General features: G+C 39.4%; 1 protein-coding gene across 3 annotated transcripts in view; it reads left to right on the top strand.

Annotated features, from left to right (window-relative positions):
* Positions 1–20,902, top strand: part of CTTNBP2 (cortactin binding protein 2) — a 376,872-nt gene that overhangs the window by 198,975 nt on the left and 156,995 nt on the right. The window contains exon 1 of one of the 3 annotated variants that reach the window (XM_032483617.1): positions 18,635–18,740. The exons of the other annotated variants lie outside the window; for them this stretch is intronic. The gene's annotated coding sequence lies outside the window, so the exon portion shown is untranslated. Of the gene's footprint in view, positions 1–18,634; positions 18,741–20,902 lie in introns of those variants that run through there. 3 annotated transcript variants of the gene reach the window in all.

Below are 20,902 nucleotides of genomic sequence, written 5' to 3' on the forward strand. Positions count from 1 at the left end.
ATCTGTAATATATTAAAAAAAAAAAAAAAAAAAAACCTTTCACAGAACAATGAGTAAAACACTAAAAGGCAAGTAATCCACTGGAAAAAAAATGAGCAAAATACTTCCCCAGGTCTCAACAGAAGGAATACAACTGTCTTACAATATATAAGATGTCTGTATTATGTTATATATAAGACATTTGTATTATATTTGTGTATAATGCAGAAGACACATAGACCTCATTAGGGAATTAGGGGAAAGCAAATTAAAACTACAATGAGAATCCATTTTAACCCCACTAGATAGGAAAAAAATTTTTTAATTTAATAATTTCAAATGTTAGTAAGGATGGAGAGCCAGAAAAATTCTCATCAACTGCTAATGGTATACAACTCATTGAAAATAATATGCCATTACCTAGTGAATTTGTGCACAAGTCCTGTATACTTTTACCAAAAGTAATATTGTAAATGTGCACCTGAAATATATACATAAATACAACATTTGTTCATATTAAAGGAAAACAACAAACTACACAAAAGTTTATCAAAAGTAAAAGGAACATACTATGATTTTTTAAATAAAAAAAAGAATAAAATGATGCCATTTGCAGCAACATGGATGGACCTGGAGTGTGTCATACTACGTGAAGTAAGTCAGAAAGAAAGAAGAGCACCGTATGATATCACTTATGTGTAGAACCTGAAAAAGGGGGAAAAAAGGGCACAAATGAACTTATTTACAAAACAGAAGCAGACTCACAGACATAGAAAACAAACTTATGGTTACTAGGAGGAAAGGGGGTGGGTAGGGATAAATTAGGAGTTCAGGATTTGTAGACGTTGATACTGTATACAAAACAGATAAACAACACGGTTCTACTGTATAGCACAGGGAACTATATTCAGTACCTTGTAATGACCTATAAAGAAAAAGTATGAAAAGGAACATATATATATATATATGAATCACTATGCTGTACACCAGAAATTAATACATTGTAAATCGACTATACTTCAATAAATAAATACATCAAAATTTTTTTAAAGAAGTAGAAAGAATACATAATCTGAGATATATTCATATGTGTAACAAGGCCTTAGAGTCTGGGAAGGCATCAAACTTCGCATTAACTATCCTGCCCGAAACTTTGAGAGCTTCCCCAGTCCACGGGCGTTGTCCACGCCTGCCCAGTGGGAGAATGAGTGCTCCAGTCTGTTGGAGATGATTGCACCTTGCAGGCATTGATTTCACAGCCTTTCTCATTGTTTTTCCCTTAGTCATCTAAATATCCATCTAGTTTGAGGAGAGCATCTTCTAACTGCTCAGATCTCATTCTTCTACACTGTATAATTGAAACCTCATCCTTCTAGGCAACACTTGAACATCTCTGCCTGTACTCCTTCCTACAATGTGCTGTTTATCTCTAGGAGAAATGGGAGACATTGTAGCAGCCCTGGTTAGTGCCAGCTAAAGTCTCGTTTTGCCGTCTGGTTGTCTAATTACCTGAGAAGGTCAGATTTCTACCTTCTTTTTATAGAAGTATTTTGATGAGAATTATATTTAAGTTTTAAGAAACAATCCTGAAAACGGCTTCTATTATTTAAAGTGTTGCCTTTGCATAATTTTTCTATAGACTGGGATTTCTGTTTTTTGCAATGATGCCCATATATGGAAGGGTCTAATTTTATATTAGGAATGTTGGGGGGTAGGGGGTGGAACATTCACTGTAAATAAGTTCCATGGGCTACACATGAAAATACTATAGTGTTTAAAGTTTTATGTCTATATGTATAGCTATCTATATATCTATGTTATGTGCATAGTCTATGTACATGTAGGCATGCACTTAAATGTACGTACACTCACATAGAAATATAAATTGTCATAGACTGAAGGTCTTACAATTATGGATTCTGGGACCCACATTTGAATGGGAATGATTGCATTGGAAAAAATGAAAAATGTGATTTCTTTGTTCACTGCAGCTTCTCTTTCTGATGTTATTGTATGAAGAGTTAACTCTTAGAACATTATTCACATCAGAATTAGTTTATACAGAGTACTGTTCAGATTGGTTGATGATGTAGAAAATGGGACCTCATTGCTTTCTGATAAGGACAGATCTGTGTGGACTTCAGTGTTTTAGAACATGATTTAGTCTCTAAAATAAACATGACATTAGAAGAATTGATGGGGAGAAAAGTTTGAAACAATTGAATGCAGCAAAATAATCTAAAGAGTGGGGATACAGAATGAAATTCCAAATATTTTGCCCATATTAGGCCGCCTTCAAAATATTCCTTATATCAGTCAAGAACATAGCAGAAAACAGAATTTACTTCCAAATAGTTCAAATGAAGAGACTTTACAGAAAGGGCTCCTTCTAGAAGTGGGAGCAAGATTAAAGGAACAGGTGTGATTTAGTGAAGTACCCAAAGCTGCCCTTCCCGCCTTTCTGAGGAGGATGGGGAGGAAAGTGTTCCCTGAGCCCCATGAGAACTGGGGCTGTGGGGAGGGGCTGCCTGCTGGAAACTGCAGGGATGCACACAGTCTCAGGGCCAAAGCAGGAAGAATTGGGGAATAAAATACCCTCTTTCTTCCCACCCTCCCATTTTCTGCCGGTGCCTCCCATTGACTGAACCCAACGCAAAACCAGACAGCAAGAGAAAGGCAGAGATTGGATTCGGGTTGGGGTGGCAAACAGAGTAACAGATATGTTCCCTATAATATCAGCCTATTTCTGAACAGCTCTTTTATGACGTTTTTAGTTTTGGTTGTCTTTTGTGCATTATTCATCTCTCCCTCAATCCTATAGAATTTAGACATGGGATATAAAGGTTTGGAAACTTCTGCCCCCAGTCCTAAGACAGAGGTAAAGTAAACAAGATGTGCACAGGTTTCTGCTGTGCATCGGTATTTCCTGCTCCTGAAGTATTGGTAAAGTGGGCAAATTTTAGCTTGCTCTTCCCCATCCCTGCTTCTGCACTGTATACATTACCCAGGGGAAGCACATTAGCCAAGTACACTGAAGGTCAACATGTGTCCTTTATACAGAATATTAAATGCATACAACAGGTTTACATTACAAATTATTTTTTAATGATACCGAAAAGCCACAAGAAGACAATTTCATTTTCTATCACTGAAAAGCTGAGGGAGAAGACTAACTGGTAATGAGTGACTGTAAAGATGTGGAAGCTGTTTGTAGACTAGGATCAGTCATTTGAAATAGTTGCAAGCCTTTCACCTTAGTGTTCGAGCCAGTGTTAGAATTCAACATCTAGATTCAGTTTTCCCTTTTATTTCTAGTGAAACAGAGATCCTCACCTTGAGGCAGGAGAAATCAAGGAGAAGAGACAGAGCATCATTTTTTGCGAACAGTTGTTGAGAAGCTAGCGTGTGCCAGGTGTGTGCTATGTGTGTGCTTTATGCACAGGCTCAGAAAGCTTTAAGAACTGTGCACACAGCTAAGAAGTGACAAAGTGGAACTCCCAACTCATTCTGCGCTCATAGACTTACCTGCCATTCCACATCCATCTGAAAATAACAGTAACAACGACATTAAAGTAGGCTTGCCATTTCAAAAATAAAGCAGAACTTTAAAAGAGCCATAAAACTGAAATTTGTATACAGGGCTCTGACTTTCCTTGTTTCTAGTGTTTTGGGAGGAAAAAACTTGCCATTTATCTGTTTGGATAATGAAACTTCTGTGTGCAGCTTTGCTTGACAATTTCAATGCAAGGATTTATAGCACCTTTTTGCATTATCTATATTTGAGTCTGGATTTCAATCCTCCCAGCTAAGAGTGCAATTCCAAATTGTACAAACGCAGTTCCATAGCTGTCAAAAGCTTTTCTGAGCCTTCACAGTTTGATGCCACAAATTGCCAGACAGCCTGCTACTAGAGTTTAAATAGATCACCTCCCTTTGAACTCTTATCACATACAGTTAAACAGTGGGGCAATAGCTAAGCGGTACAAAAATAATCTTGATAGGACTAAAATGCTATCAGTCTCCATCACTTACCTACATTCTAATCATCTAGGTATTTCCAAATATCTGGTTTGAAAACAGAAGGTAAGAAATATATCTGGACACTTTGAAACAGAGGTCAACAAACTATGGTCAGTGGACCATTTTCTGACCCACCACTTGTTTCTGTAAAATAAAATTTTATTAGAACACAGCCACACCCTTTCATTTATGTCTTGCCTGTGGCTGCTCTCACATTATAACAGCAGAGTCAAATAATCGTGACAGAGACTGAAAAGCTTCTGCAACATCCAAAATATTTACCATCTTGTCCTCTGAAAAAAAAGTTTGCCAGTGCCGCTTTACCTGAAATTTCTCCATTTTCTTGAGTTTGGTTTGGTTTTGTTGTTTCTCAGTAATGTGACCAGGAAGTAGAAAAGTTCCCTCCTAACTCCCTTTATTTTCTTTGGAGAATATGCTTTTAATTGAAGTATAGTTGATTTACAGTGTTATGTTACTTTCTGATGTACAGCAGAGTGATTCAGTTATGCATACATTGATTCTTTTTCATATTCTTTTTCATTTTAGATTATTACAAGTTACTGAATCTAGTTCCCTGTGCTTCTATAGTAGGATCTTGTTGTTTATCTATTCTGTGTTTGCAGTTTATATCTCCTAATCCTAGACTCTTTGGAGCATTTAACTGAGCCAGTTCCTACATCTCACAAATCAGAATCAGCACGACTAACTGTAAACCTGAGTATTTTATAAAGTACACATTGTCATGTGATAATAAGAGAATGTGTTCAATTCCTGGTGAGCAGAGTGAGAGGAGGTTGAAGAGGAGGTGGAATAATTTTCCATCTCACAAGTTTTAACCATGCTTTGGATGAGGTGGGCCACAAACGGTTACATGCCATGTTTTGGAATCAGACCTGGATTCCAGCCCTGGCTTTACAAGCTGTGTGACTTTCTTCTGCCTGGGTCAGTTCCCCTCTCTGTTACATGGAGATGATAATAGTATCCATCTCCTTGGGCTTTTAAAAGGATTAAATATTGTTAAAATGACTGTTTAGTCTAGTGCGAGCATGTAGTAAATTCGCACATCCTGCTATTGGTGGCTCAAGAAAGGAATTGAAGAGATTAAGGAGGGCATGAATGAAAAAGGAAAGAAAAAAAATTAAAACCACCAAAAGAATGAGGGCATTTTTCTGCTTTTTTTTTTTTTTTTTGCTTTATACTTCAGTTTCTAGAATTAAATAGTTCTCTCTTTAGAGACAAGAGCAAATGCTTCTAATGAGAGATACCCTCATAACTCAAATTATCTGGAAACTTAAGGGTTTGCTTGTTAACTTGAACAAACAGAATTTGTGGAACCTACAGATGTCGTGCTTATACTCAGGGCTTATTTCAAACCTCATGGACCCTGAATGAGAAGTGAATTCATCCTCAATGCATGTGTGCACATAAGCAATAGATGATTTCATAAGCTTGAGAAGCATATTTACTTTCAACAAGAAATGAGCTCTTGCTTGGAAAATTGGCCTGAAAACCCATTACTGCAGTGGATTCATTTTCATTTATTTCCCAACAGGTAATGGAGTTTATCTGGTGTATTGAGAGTGCTTTTCAGAGGCCGGGTATTGTCTCATTTACATGCAAATATTTTTATCTTCATCTTAGATAGCGATAGAAATATAATCCTATTCTATAAGGCTTGCCATGCACCTAGAATTTAATTAATGATGTGTCTGCACAGAGTCAAGATAAAAAGTTGAAATGGAAAAAGATGTGGCATCACATAACTTCAAAACCCCTGACTGTTTTAGTAATTTCGCTCATTTATTCATTCAGTTATTCATTGATTTAACACATTTATTGGGTTCCTACTCTGTGTTGGACACTTGTATGTACAAATATGTAGATGGAAACATATAACCTTGCCTCCAGGAAGGTTACAATCTAATAGAGAGACAGAAGCAAACAGAAAGGATCCTTGCAGTTATAATGAAATAAGGCCAAAGTACATGGAAATATGTGATTCCAAAGGGGAAAAAATATAAACTTTACAGGAGGGCAGTGTCTAACTTAGCCTTGAAAAATGGGCAGAGTAATGTGGAGGGCATGGCAGGCAAGAAACAGCATGCCCAAGTGTCAGCAAAAACCAAAAATGGCTCAGGATTCCCAGAATGTAAAGTGTTAGGTGAGCAGAGTGGGTGAATTTCAGGACAGGTGGGAGCGGAGGTTGGATAGGGTCCTAATCATGTAAGACTTTACTGAGCCAAACACTGCAGGTTTTATCTGCAGGTCACCAGACGCCACGGCAGAATTTTGAGCTGTGGAGGCAGGGATCAGATTTTCACACTAGAAATGTCACCTCAGCAGCTTTGTGAAGGATAGTGAGGTACAGCTGTAAGTGGGGCAATCAGAAAGTGACCTATAAAGACAAATGGGCAAGTGATGCCAAGGTCATGGACTATACAGGTAAGCACAGTAATAGAGATGGAGCCTAACATGAAAATTATTTTGGAGGCAGGATCAGCAGAATATAGAGCCTGACAAAATGTGGGCTTCAAAGAAGAAATAGTGATCTGAGATGATACCCTGATCTCTGGCTTGGCAGCTAAGTTAAGAAAGTGTCATTTATGAGATAAATCCAAAAGAGGAGTCATGGGGGCAAAGTGTAGGATCGATATAGAAGATGATGAATTCTCTTTGGGACACCATCGCTGTGGCATGTCTAAACAGAGATGTCTGACGGGCAAATGCAAATGAAATCTGGGGACTCAAAAAAGAGATCTGGACCAAAGCAACTGAATCTGGGAGTCACAGCCATTTAGATGATATTTGATCATTAAGTTTATGTCACCTTAACTGGGCTCAGGGATCCCAGCTGGCTGGTAATACATTATTTCCAGGTTTGTCTGTGAGGGCATTTCTGGAAGAGATTAGCATTTGAATCTGCAGTCTGAGTAAAGTAGGTCTAGGAAGATGGCTCTCACCAATGTGAAAGGGCATCATCCGATCGTTGAGAGCCTGAGGAGGATCAGGCGGCAGAAGAAGAGTGGATTCTCTCTGACTGAGCTGAGACACGCATTCCCTCCTCCTCTTGGACCCTGGCGCTCCTGGTTAGGGGATTTTGGGGCCTCAGACTGGGACTTACACCATTGCCTCTCCCCATCCGCAGAACCAGTTCTCAGGTCTTCAGACTCAGACGGGGTTAATTACACACCACCTTTCCCGCTCCCCAGCTTGCGTTTGGCAGATCGCGGGCCTTCTTGGCCTCCATAGCCATGTGATCTAATTCCTATAGTAGACCTTCTTATATTATCTCTGTCTATCTGTCTACCTACCTACCCTGTCAGTTTTGTTTCTCTGGAGAACCCTGACTGATTACAGATGTGGGTCTGAATAAAAACACGCAAGGAAATGTAGCCTAAGGACAGTAGAGGAACGAAAATGGAACCTGAGATGCTTCAGAAGAAAAAAAAATAAAGGGATTGAAAGTCACACAAAGGATAGCGCGTCTGGGAGACCATTCGGTTTGTTTTTTGTTTTTTGTTTTTTCCAGAGGAAGGTTTTAATGGGAGGTTAAGTCAGAACGCCATTGGTGGGGTGTGGTTGCTGGATGGAGCTGTGAGAGCAAGGAGCCTGACTGTAAAGAGAAGATCAGAGGATGAGCAGAGGGCTGTTTTGGAATGGGAGAGAAAAGGCCAGTGAAGAGGGAGAGGTCGAAAGCTTAGAAAAAGTAAATAGCCATTTATTAGGTCAAGAAGTATGCATTTTATTTAATGTTTTAGAGAAATAAGTAAGTCCAGTTTTAAAATGAACAATTTCATGGGAAAAATGGTGGGTGATTCTGTTGACCTTAAGTAGTCACACTGGTTATATTCTCACTTTTAACTGGAAGGTTTTCCTCATATAGGCAGGCTCTTGAAGTTAATTTTGGTGTGATGAGAATGAGAGTGGGTTTGCAGAACATAAGGAGCATCTGAACAGTGGAGTCCCTCTGAGTTGAGACAGAAGCAGATGTGTTCTTTCTGGAGCTTGTAAACACTTTTTATGTCACAGATCCATCATGACCTTGCCAGTGCATGAAGAAGTTTTTGGGTAACGAGTTGCCCTTTCATGAAGCGTGTTGTAGAGTAGGCGGTGGGATGCTCAGCTAACGCTGGAGGCAGGGTCTTCAATGAGCAGCTCTACAAGCCTCAGAACTATGAGAAAAGATGCTCGGGGAACCTGGTTTCTCAGATCTGCTGCTAATGCTGCTGCTTCACCCAGCTCAGCACTGATCTCAGAGCAGAAGTGCTGATGGGTCCACGGCAGGACGGAGAGGCATGGCTGGGGCCTCCCCTCGCTCAGGGGAGTTTCAAGTCCCTGAGGCAAGTTTGAGCCAGCACTGACTGGTCTGTGGTACGTGCTAGAAGAAGAGGGACAGCAGAGAGAGGAAAATCTCTCCTAGGATTCCTCGGAATCGGGAAGAGGACGGAGTAGGAGGCTGTAGCTGAAAGACAGGGGAGGAAGAAAGATCAAGTGGAGCCCATTTCACTGTCCAGCAGTTATCAGAACCCTACTGAGTGAGGTATTTTGCCTGGTACCAAACAAATACAAACACCCAAGACACAGTTTCTAGCCTAGAAGATATAAACAATCTATGCTAGAAAAATGAGGTTATCTAAAATTTTAAGTACTTACCCATTTGTTGATCAATATGTGAAATATAATTTTGATCAACCCAACGAAAACAGACTTTTCCTAATAAAGGACTATGTGTATTTTAAAATGGTCTTTATGAACCTAATATTTCTGTCAACACTTGTCTGCATTACCTAATGCCTTCTATTAGTCATTTCAAAAAACATTTACCTTAAATAATGAAATCTACTTTTGTTTTAAACCAGAGCGAATAAACATTTTCTACTAAAATTCCTTTATATGTATGTTATTTATGGTAAATTCAAAAAAGATTAAAAAGTATCCCCAAATTGCAACCAGTTGATATTATACTTCATGGCAGGCAAAAAGATTTTTTTTTAATTGCAGCAGCACAAAGTAAAATATCAACCAAAGTGAAAATTCTACTCTGTTTCTTTTCAAGGCTGATGAATTCAATCTGTTTTTTTAAATTGAATTCAAGGATATGATAAGAATATGAAAAATCCTTAGATATTAAGGCTGGGTCCCAAACAATATAAGAACCAAATTTATACTCCAGTTCTGTATTTTGGGCATGTATTATTTCAGGGCTAGAAATGAAGAAGCCACTAAAATGGCAACTGAGGTTTCCTGGTCCTAGGATGTGAATTGTTCACATCTAATTTTTCTGACAACTTGGTTATGAAAACAGAAAAAAGCATAAAAGGTCTTTACTATCTACCTCTGAACATCCTGTGCTGCTGTAATAAATCATATCATTAAGACATTTTCTCTTATTCATACTCTGACAATTTGAGCATGTGGAGAAAATAACTCTAATTAATGAGAAAACTCAGAAAATCACAATAATATTAAGGGCAAATATGTAGGTTACATATGTTTCTGTCTTCTCACAGATTTATCAGACTAAGAAGACAAAATGAAAAATAATCCATTAGAGCTATGTGTAGCATTTTAATTCTCATCAAAGGTCACTCAACCAATTTATAATGCCAGCACATTTTGTTTGCTAGATAACCTGGGCGTATTTCTAGTGTGTCAAACAGCCTTCCTGTCCTTCCCTGATTAATTCAGAGTGTGTTGAATGGATAACCACACTTGCCACATTTTTTCTTAGCATGGATGGCTGCTTTTTTTCCAAACACACCTGCATGTACCTCTCCCTCTACAGCAGTGGCCTAATAGTGTATTCCACATCTGTCATCAGAGAATCTCCCTTATTGGAGACTGGGATTTCAAAAGCAAGGAATTCAGCCAAAGTTTGATCTGATACCTGACAAAAGCAGTCTATCTGATTGAATGTGACCAATTGTAAGTTTTTCTTGGTTTTGGAAAGACAAAGAGCTGAATAGAAAAAAAAGGAAGAGAGGGGAAAATAGCAAGCAGAAGAAAAAGAATGGGAACAAGAGAATGGATAAATGAGTCCAAGAGGAAGGTCATGATCACAGAACCGCAGTGCCTGAAAATACTGAAAGTAAGTTTATAGCATGCATACCTGCAGGTATCATTATGCAACACAAAATGCTTTAGGGTATTACTCATGCCGTGCACCGTATCTTATGCTACCTTTAAAAATAATGTCTAGCGAAGAATTACATGGTTGTCATAGTCTAAGAGAAATTAGCTTCCATGTGAAGAAAACAGCCCTTTTACAGGCAGAAATACCTAACTCTGATTATGACGAGAAGATACTAGCTCAACTTCAGCCAATCTTCCTCCTTGGTCAGCTGCCCAAAATAGTGCCATGGTTTTTAAACCTTATAACTATTTCAAGTAGGTTCTTTTTTTTTTTTATTATACCTAATGCAATTCTGCATGATTACATTATTATCAGTCAGTTAAAAATAATATTGACAAGTTGATTTCTAATGATGCCAATAATTGACAAAATATCTGAACCTCATTTGCAAAGAGGTTACATTTAAATAGTACAAAAAAACTGGATGAGTGCAAAGCCAGTGCATTGATTTTTTTTTCTCATTATCAATACTGATTGATTACATTTGTGTAGCGTTTTTCAGCTTACAAAGTAATTTCCTATGCATGACCTTACTTGTGCCTCACAGCCACCCAGTAAGAGAAATGTTATTATGCCCGTTTTCCTTATGTGGAGGTTCAGAAAGGAATGCAAACTGCCCAAGTTCATGGAGTTAGTAAGTGGGAAAACGTAAGCGCACATCTGCTGCTTCCCAGTTCTCTTCTCAGTCCTTCCTCCCTCCTGGCAGGGCAGGCTCCGCTGAAGGCTGAAGCCAGGTAACCAGATGAGGTGTGGACCAACGTTACAGGAGTCCTTGAAGTCACAGGAGCATGTGCTGCGTACTTCAGGGACCCTCAGTGTCTAAAAGTTGAGATGTTGTACTTACAGTAACTGCATCATTTAGTATCTTTAAATGTGGAAAGTCCACACCTAGATATCTTTCCACTTTCACAAAAGGCCATTTTCCTCTGGGTCCTTCATTGTGGTGTTTTCCTGCCCCACTGAGCAATGTCACAACAGAGGCTGTGAGGCAAAATTTTCCCTGTGGGACCCTTCTCAGGCCCCCTGTGGACTCGTCCTGGCTGTTCAGGGCTGTTCTTTAGTGGCGGCGGTACAGCTCCAAGAACACTCACCAGGGGTGGGTTGGCGTTGGAGCAAGAGAGACGAGACGTGAGAGGCAGGAATCATGATGGGGTGATGTGGGCTTCCATCCCCGCAGAGCTACCATAGGTGTAAAGAAAAAAGGGGTGGCGGGGGTGGCAGGAGTGCGGGGGAAGCACCGCAGGGCAGAGTAGGAGGCGGTGATATGGCTCACATTAAGGGGGATCTTGACGATTTCTGACACTGTACCGTGTATTGTTTCTGCACGGCTGCATGAACAATGCAGGGCCCTCTAGGATCCCTGACTCCCGCTGTGATGACAAAACGTTAACAGTCACGGGGGCCCATTGTTTTCTTAATGTATATCATTTAAGTTTCGCAGTTTGACTACCGTAAGTAGATACCATAAAGGCATTTTCAAAGATGTGAGTGGGAGCTGTGAATGCTGGAAACGAAAAGAATCAGTTCACCTGCTTAACAATTCTATTCTAAACAACCAAGGAGGTGTTTGGAAAGGGAGCACACAGCTCTGCTTTGAAATTGCCCCATTTTCTATAAACATATAATTTTAATAATAGTCCACATGGCTGGACTGTTCTAGCAGCAATGCCAGCCACACTGGGCCTTTCTCCCCGAAGTGTGCTGCATTCACTGGGCACGCGACTCCAGGAAGAAGAAAAAACGACTTCTCTTGACTAAGAAGTCTCCAGAAACCTTTTATGCTTTCCATGAGCCCTACAGGGACACACCTGCAAAATCATCCCAAGACGCCTTGTCTTTTACCAGGGAGTGGGGCAAAACCTCTGAGCTACAGGGAAAGAACTAATATATGTAATGCAAAATAAAGGCACTTCGGTAATCAGTGCCTCTCTATAAGAAGCTGTCAATCAAATATCAGAAAATTCATGTGCACGCGCATGTGTGTGTGTGTGTCTGTGTGTATATACGCACATGCACACGTGTATCAAAATAGCTCACTATTATGGAGAGGCTTTAGATAATCTTTTGTTAATACAGTGTCTTCTGATGGTCCAATGCATGAAGGGTACTTAAATGAGGTGCAAAATGTTAATCTGTTGGCAACCTTCTAGCCAAGGCAGATTATTCTCGTGCTCATTTGAGGGTAATACAGAGTCTGTGGAATCACTGGCAAAGAGCACCATGGTGAATGAGCAGTGGGCTTAAGGTTGACCAAAGAATAGATATTTATTGAGCACTACTGTGTGCACGGCTATAAGCTTGGCAGCTAGAAACTGAAAACAGGAGACTTTCTCCTATTGATTATCTCTAGCTGGAATAGACTCATACCCCTGGTTAGCTCTATTTGTGCTTCAGAATCCAAGACAGATAACATCTCTTCCATACGCCCTTCTCTGAGCAAGCCTCCCCAACTAAAAAGACTTGTTGCTCCCACATGTATGCTGCATTCCAGGCACCTACTCACTTGCAGTTTTGTTCTTACCACCATGAATGATAACTATTTGGGTACATGTCTCCTGGCAGCGAGAGGCTATGTCTTGTTCCTCTGGATCATCTATGCCTTACCGAGTTTTTCCCAAAGTTCCTTGACGATAATGAGAATTACCTGGGGGCCCTTGTCAAAGTAGCTAGGTTGCCTGGCCTCTCCCTGGAAAATCTGATTCGGTGGTTCTGGGTTCGGGCCTAGGAATCTGGTGGTTGAATAAGCATCCCAGGTGATCCTTATCATCAGGCAAGACTGGGAAATACTGGTCCAGCTGGTAGTGACACTAAGAAAATGTAATCGAGTGAATTAATAACTGCAGATGAACAGAACCTTTTTTAGGTGAGATATTCATCAAACAAATACAGTATTCCAAAAATGTTTGTCCAGTTTGGCTCCTAATTTTGATGAAATTGGGAAAAGACAAATATGATGAATTATTCCACCTCCCTGATATGAGTAAATTAAGTAATTAACAAACTGACAGTTGCTGCTGATAATGTAGCTATGTATCAGTAATCCATTCGTAACTTTATACATGAAGCAGTGCTTCTCAACCAGGTGATCTTGCCCCCCACTCCCACCCCCGGGACTATTTGGCAGTGTCTGGAGACATTTAGTTGTCACAGCTGGAGAGGTGCTACTAACATCTAAAGGGTATAGGCCAGGGACGCTGCTAAACATCCTACAATGCCCAGGACAGCCCTCCTCACCAGTAATTATCCTCAAATGTCAATAACATTGAGGTTGAGAAATCCTGCATTAGACGCGGTTGGAAGCTTTAAAAATCCCTATAGCCAGGCCACTCCCTAGACCAGTTACCTGTGAATGTCTGAGGGTGGGACCTGAGCATCAGCATGGCCAAAGTTTGCCATCTATTAGCTGGGAAATTAGGCCCAGAACCTCCCAGTTTCTGTTTCTTCATCTGTAAAATAAGACTAACACCTACCTCAGAGGGTTATTATCAGGATTAAAGAGATAATGCACGTGGCAGTGCCCTGCAACTAAATACACAAAAGCAAGGTGTCATTACTGCTCCCTGTTTGGGCATCAGTCCAAGTGGCAGAACTGGGTAAGTTACAAGCTTAACGCCACAAATACATTCTTGCATGCAAATTCAGCCTTGTATTTTGGCCTAAAATATGTTCTACATGTGCCAAAGAAGTCAGAAAACTTATATACTTAGGTGAATTTTTTTTTAACATATGAACTGTCTTCTCCTACTTTCTCTACTTGTTCTATTTGTATGTTTGAATTTCTTTAAGATTTTAATAAAGCAGTCCCTATGTTGTTTGAAAATAATGCAAATGATCCCATGTTATGTATATGGCTACCTACCTATATCTAATGACAGTACACCTCTGGGAAGGCCACCACCAGTCTTGTAGAGCTAAGGCTGGGGCTGAGGGTAAGAGAGGCTATAGAAATGCAGAGAACACCCTCCCCCCAACATGACTAATGTGAGGGAATGAAGGTTCCAGCATTGCTTTGGAGCATGGGTTAAGGCTGATGAGTTAAGGCTTAGAGTCCTCTAGCACCACGTTGCTTCACAGCTGTTTCACAATGTGGTCCACAGAGCAACAGCAGCCACGTAAACTGGGTGATGGCTGGACATGCAGGGTCCCAGGACTCATCCAGATGCAGTGAATCAACATCGGTAGTTTAATAAGCTCCCAGGTGATTTGTGGGCACACTAAGGTGGTAGAAGCATTACTCTATAAAATCGTACGTGAGAAATTTAAACAACTCAGTTCTCCCAAACATCAATCATATGATAGCATTCTGTGAATCTAGGTCTATTCTGTTTCCTTTCATGTTTTGAATGGATTCAGACTGCTGCTGACTGCAAGCACAGGAATGTTCCAGTCTGTTAATTCTCACATCCCTTGCCACCTCTGGGTTTTTAGCAACCATTCTAGGATGTTAGGTAATGAGCTTAAATCTTATTTAATAAATCTATTTAATAAACTTAGCATAAGTTTAGCTAGAAGATAATCACCATGTATTTTTGCCGGCCTATCCTTTGAAACATGTTATTTCGTTGTTTTCATTATCCTGAAAAATAGTTTACCTGGCAATTGAAGGGTTAATTCATGAGCTGCAAAACTGGTTTCTTTTGTGCTAAGTGAACTAGCTGGCTCATCCTTCTTGCTGAGAGAGGCAGTTAATCAGTATATAAAGACCTGTGATTGAAGTCGCATAACTTCAAAAGGTGCATGGTTTCTTTCTCAGTGCAAGGGCCTACTCCCTGAGAAGCAGGCCAAGACTGGGGCCAGCCACATCCTCAAATCTCTTCCTGTGGCCTGCCTGCTTCTTTTACTGTCAAATTATCTGAACTCTAAGAGCGTGTTTGTGTTGATGGGGGCCTTGATCTAAAATGACATGGTTACCCAATACTTCAGTTCACTTTAAATCAGCTATGAATTCCCTCCACTAATTCCTGTTTTCATCTTTTTTTCAAAAGTGTCCGTACATTTGCAATCACCTGCAGATTATGTTTTTTATAATTATATGCAGCCATTCAAATCTCCACCCAGGAGAGTAAAACAATTTCCAGGTTATTTGGTAGTTTGGAGAAAGAATTATTCCGATGTGAGGAAAAAGCATGTATTTCACAGGGCAATGCAAATCTAAAAACACTTAATTCAGAAAGGAAAACACAAAGCGCTAAAGAAGAGTGGGGGAATAAACAAGATTTACCTTATAGGGAATGAAGTGCTAAAAAACAGACTAGAGCTTTTTAAAAGTTGCTTAGGGGGCCCAGAGAAGAGGTATTTTTTTGTTTTAAGTTTTAAGTTACTTAAAAACCCAAACACTTGCTTAAATTCCTGGCTATTTCACATTTTTAGAAAGTTATCAGTAAGGTGGCCTCATATGTAGTGTACATGAATAGAATTCTCACAGTCCCGTAAGCAAGTAATCAGTCTCCAGATAGTCAAAATAATTTTAATGATGTAAAAAATGCATTGCATTTTAAAGTTGGTATCTTTGTCTTATTAACCATGTTAAATGTATCAATATGTATAAGATGTAACCTTAAAGTCACGTTTGTATTGATTTAAGGGCTCAGTCTTATTATTGTAAAGTCAAAATTCATGTAATAGTTAAAAAAAAACACAATCATTAATAAACTCCTTGAGGTCTTTTGAAACATAATCTCGCAGTTAAATAAAAAGGATATATATTTTATAGACTATCTGATTTTACCTGAAAGAGACTGACTTTTGTGGAAGTTACTGAAGACAGTCTTGCCATCAAGAACTAAGTATCCTATCAGGACAATGATGAATGAGTGTGACATACATAGAGCATACTTTGGTTTTTAAAAACAGATTTTTTAATGTGTCTGTGTGGAAAATGTGTTCAGAGAAAGGAGAGATTGTAGAGGTTACAAGTTTCAGAATATACCTAATGAAGGAGATGAAGTGTTAAGCTGGACATTGAAAAGAAAAGAAAAAAACGAGTTGAGTTTGGATTAAGGAGAGATCGAGGGAGTATTGTATGTAGGGGAGGAATATGTGCCACAACATGAAGGAAGCAATGACAGTATATACATGGCAGACTCTGTTGGAAGGCTTCCCCAACATACTTTTCTAGCCCCTTTGTCCTTTCCTGCCTCCACTCAGAATCCAGAAAAGCTACATATTCTCCCAGCCTCCTTTGCAGCCAGGGGTGGTCATGTGACCCTGAGACTTAGTCCTGGATGTTAAGTCATGTGAATAGAATTCTGCTTGGGAGTTTCTGGCAGAGTTGTTGCTTTCTTGATAAGAGGGACAACTCTAGTTTACACTAACCTTTCCCCCTTCTCTTTTCTTTCTGGCTTGAATATGAATTTGATGACTGTGCTTCAGTAGCCGTTTTGTGACCATGAGAAAAAAGCCCAAGGAATTCAAGAAATACAAGCCCCAAATTGTTGAATTGCTTAATTAACACCAGCAGCCTCTCACCTCCCAGTTTCTTATTATATGGGAGGAAAACATTAACCCTTATTTAAGCCAGTGTAATCATGCTTTCTTGTCACTTACAGGCAAATGCAGTTTTCTCTGATATGGTATATGGAAAGGAATGAAAATTTTTTATCTGAATGACACAGAAAGAACTTCATGGAGTGAAATAAAATAAGATTGTGGGGAGCAGAAAAGTCTGTTTGATACCATGGACATTAGGAAGCCACTGAATATTAATTATCAAAGGAGAGGAAATAAAGAAGAGCTATTTATTGGACATCTTACCAGTAATTAGATTATTCTGATAGAAATGTGCAAGATAATTTGGAGGAAGAATTAAAAGCAACCCAGTAATATATTGAAGATGAACCTTATATATGGTAAACTTTAAAATACCTTTTACTCTCATCCAGAATTTGAGATAAACAGACCAGGTGTTGTGATTTCCCATCCTATGACATGTCTTAGTTCAAGCTGCTAGAACAAAGTACCATAGACTGGGTGACTGATGAAGAACAGAAATGTACTTCTCACAGTTCTGGAGGATGGAAGCTGAAGATCAGAGAGTGATCATGGTCGGGTTCTTGGAGAGTGCCCTCTTTCCGATTTATGGATGCCTGTTTTATCTCTGTGTGCTTACAAGGCAGAGAGTTAACTAGCTCCCCAACCTCTTCTCACAATTTTATGAGCAGTAATATCATTCATGAGGGCTCCACCCTCATGACCCAATTCCCTCCCAAAGGCCCCACCTCCAAATACCATCCTACTGGGCCAAGGGTTTCATTCAACATCTGAATCTGAGGGGAACGCAAATATTCCGTCCATCATAGGTATAGGTTCTGAAGTCAGTGTTGAGGTGAAAATGGCATATAATTAAAAATGCCATGGAGAATCCCCTAGAACACAAAGGACCAAATTTTGTGTTTGTTCTTGCATTTTTGCTGTGGTTTTCCTTTCTTTTGTGTAGTGATCAGCAAACTTTTTCTATAAAGGGCCAGAGAGTGAAGATTTCAGGCTTTGCAGACTGCACAGCCTCCATGCCACTGCTCGGTTCAGCCGTAGCAGAGTGAAAGCGGCCAGAGACAGAACAACATGAGTTACTGTGGCTGTGTTCCTCTAAAAGTTTGTTATAAAAACAGGCAGCAGGCTAGATTTAGGCTGCAGGTCATAGTTTGACAACCCGTGACCTACAGCATTGGAAACTAGTCATCTTTAAAGTGGAGAAAGGCCATGATGGGCAGAGGCAAGTTAGTCCAATTTGTATAATACAAATGTATATGAAAATCAACTCTGCTGTTTGCAGCAAAAGTGGTTTTATGTATTTTCTGTAATTTTTAGAGTCTTACTGATGAATAAAATTAATTTTACCTAGGATCAGTAACTTTTTAAATCAAAAGGCCTTAAACAGTAATGATTCATTAAGTTCACCCTCATGTTCTCCAAATTTATTGTTTGTATAATTTTCATGCAGTCTAGGATGGTCATTTTCCTCATTAACATAGTTCATTATCCACAGGTAATAAGCATCACAGAATGTTGCAGAACTGTATTTCTTTTAAAATATTTTCTTTCTGCTTTTTTAATTGAAGTATAACTGGTTTATAATGTTGCATCAATTTCTGGTGTACAGCATAATGTTTCAGTCATACATATACATACATATATTCCTTTTCATATTCTTTTTCATTATAGGTTACTACAAGATATTAATATAGTTCCCTGTGCTACACAGTATAAACTAGTTTATCTATTTTACATATAGTGTTAGTATCTGCAATAATTAACTTTTTTTGAAGGGGGAGGTTTATTTTTTAAATGGAGATACTGGGGATTGATAAAATATTTTCCAATTCAAACTTTTAATTGTATTTTATTTTTATATTTTCCCCAGTAATTTAAATATCAAATTAATTACTTTCTTTTTTTTTTTCTCAATTTCCTTATTCGTCAGGATAGGCTTAGGTGACGCTGTGGTAAAACATGAGTTTCCACATCTCAGGGCTATAACACAATGAGCATTTTTCTCCCTCCCAGCAGGTCTCTGAGGCAGCCCTCATCCAAGCCACCCAAGTGGTAACGCAAGAACGCAACTTGTAGCTACGCCAGGTGGAACTGCTGACTTCTAGATCCCTGAGTAACAGTAAGAGATCATAGCTGTTCTCTATACTTTGGTTTGAAAGTTATATGTGCCAGTTCTGTTTATGGCTGAGTTATCAGAACTAGTCACTTGACCCAGTGGAACTACCTGGCAGGCTGGGAAATGCCATCTTCCTGTGGGACTGAGTGGGATTTAGAGAACACGTAGCATTGCCTCTGCCACACTGTGGTTCTGTTGGATAAAAGGCCATACCAGAACCAATGCATACTAATTTTGGTTGCGGTTTAAAAAATACAAAGTAGGCTAAATAACCAACATAACGTATAACAGCACGTGGAGACGTAATATAAACCCTGTAAAAGGTCGAAGGTTCTTACCCAGTTTTATTCCCCAGTTTAGATACTTAAGTTAAAACACCTTGATGAATTATTAAAAGGATTAGTTGAGAATTAGGGAACTCGTACTGTCGAAGGAGAAATTCTATTCCGATGTCACATTACTTGACAAACATAAATGATATGTGGTGGGACATTGATATTTATTCCGTTTCATTCCCTCTGAGTATTTATTGACCATCCTTAGCCAGGCAGAGTTAAATGAATACCCTTTGTTCTAGGCCATCCTTTTGTTTTACCCCTTCATCCATTATTGTTTCCACTAATCTGCACTGTGGTGCAGTTTCTTGAGATCAGAGCCCTTACAGCTATTTGCTGGATATATTAAGTCTTTGATTATGCACATGCCCTGAGATCACGTTAAGCATCAAATCTTTGTCAGTAGGGGTGCTAAGGATGCTTTACTTCCCGCTAATGAACTGTGTAAAATTGGCTGCTTGCTTTGCTTATGCCTCCAAAAGTAGCAGGATGTTACCATAATCTGTTCTCTCAAATCTGAGCCTTGTTGCTCCATACATTTACCCTGTATTTTCTGCCAGGGTTGGAGCTGTAGCCATTTCCTTTAGGCACAGTGATTCTCACCAGGAAAGCATGGATTTCTGGGTTTGGACTTGGAAATTGAATCTCTGGAGATACAAGCCATGTGTGTAGTAAGAAAAGGCATATTTAGCAAAACAGTGCAATTTCATATTTTGAAAAACAATTGTGTTTATGATTTAAACTCCTGAAACTGAAATTTAACCATCTTTTGGGCTGCTGGAAATATACAGATGTTGGTGACTTTCAGCTTGTGTTGGGAGGATGCACTTCTGAATCAGCAGGGAATTGGATTTTTACATTTATTAAAAGGTGCATTAGGTTAAAAATGTGAAGTTTTTTTATGATGGAAAACTCTAAAAATAGGTCCTTCACTGTGCAGAAAAAAGAACCATGGCATGATTGGAAGATCTGAGGGCAAGAGGGTCAAAAAGTAAGAATTCAAAGCAGCCAGTAAGGGAAGAGCATCACAGGGACTGAAAACCCCTCTAGGAAAGCCTTAGCAGTATCAAGGAGGGCACAATATGCACCTGGTTTGTGTGGGGTAAGAGCTTACTTTATTTCATTCGGATGATGAAAGAAGGCTGTAATCATTAGAATTGCATTTATGCTGGAAGCATAACATGTAACCTACTCTAGGGCTAAAATCACACATCCATCTGGGCCTTGGTTCCATCCATAAAGTAAGAGGACGGATAACAGCCAAGGTCTTTTCCATTAAAAAAAGGCCATCGTTTTCTGAGACTCTCCCCACCCCCAACACACAGAAATCAAACAATAAGCCAATAGTCAATGACTGAACATTGATCAAGCCCATTTAATGATCCAAACACTGTAGGCCAAAGTCCTACAGGTGTTGCAAAACAGGATATAGACTTTCCTGCCTGCAGGGAACTTACAATCTATTTAGGAAGACAAGATATAATTGTAAATAATGCAAAAAGTACCTAATTTTCTATTAGAATGGGGTAAGCAAAATAGGGCTTGCAGGACAACTCTGGCCCAACAGCAGTGGCTGCTCTCCCATGGCATGGGGCAGAGTTGAGCTGTTGCTCCAATGTATGGCTCACAAGCCTAAAATACTTACTACCTAACACTTTATAGAAAAGTTTGCCAACACTTACAGTAATCAAATAATCTCCCAAGGCAAAACGAGATAGATTCCATGTGGTAATAGAGAGGATGGAGCTATTGGAGATGAGATAAGGCCCTGCCTGTGAAAGCTTCAAGGGGTCTCAGCAGTCAGAGAGAACAGGGAGACTCCAGTTTCTG

The sequence above is a fragment of the Camelus ferus genome, chromosome 7 (assembly GCF_009834535.1).
Source record: "Camelus ferus isolate YT-003-E chromosome 7, BCGSAC_Cfer_1.0, whole genome shotgun sequence".
NCBI lineage: Eukaryota > Metazoa > Chordata > Mammalia > Artiodactyla > Camelidae > Camelus > Camelus ferus.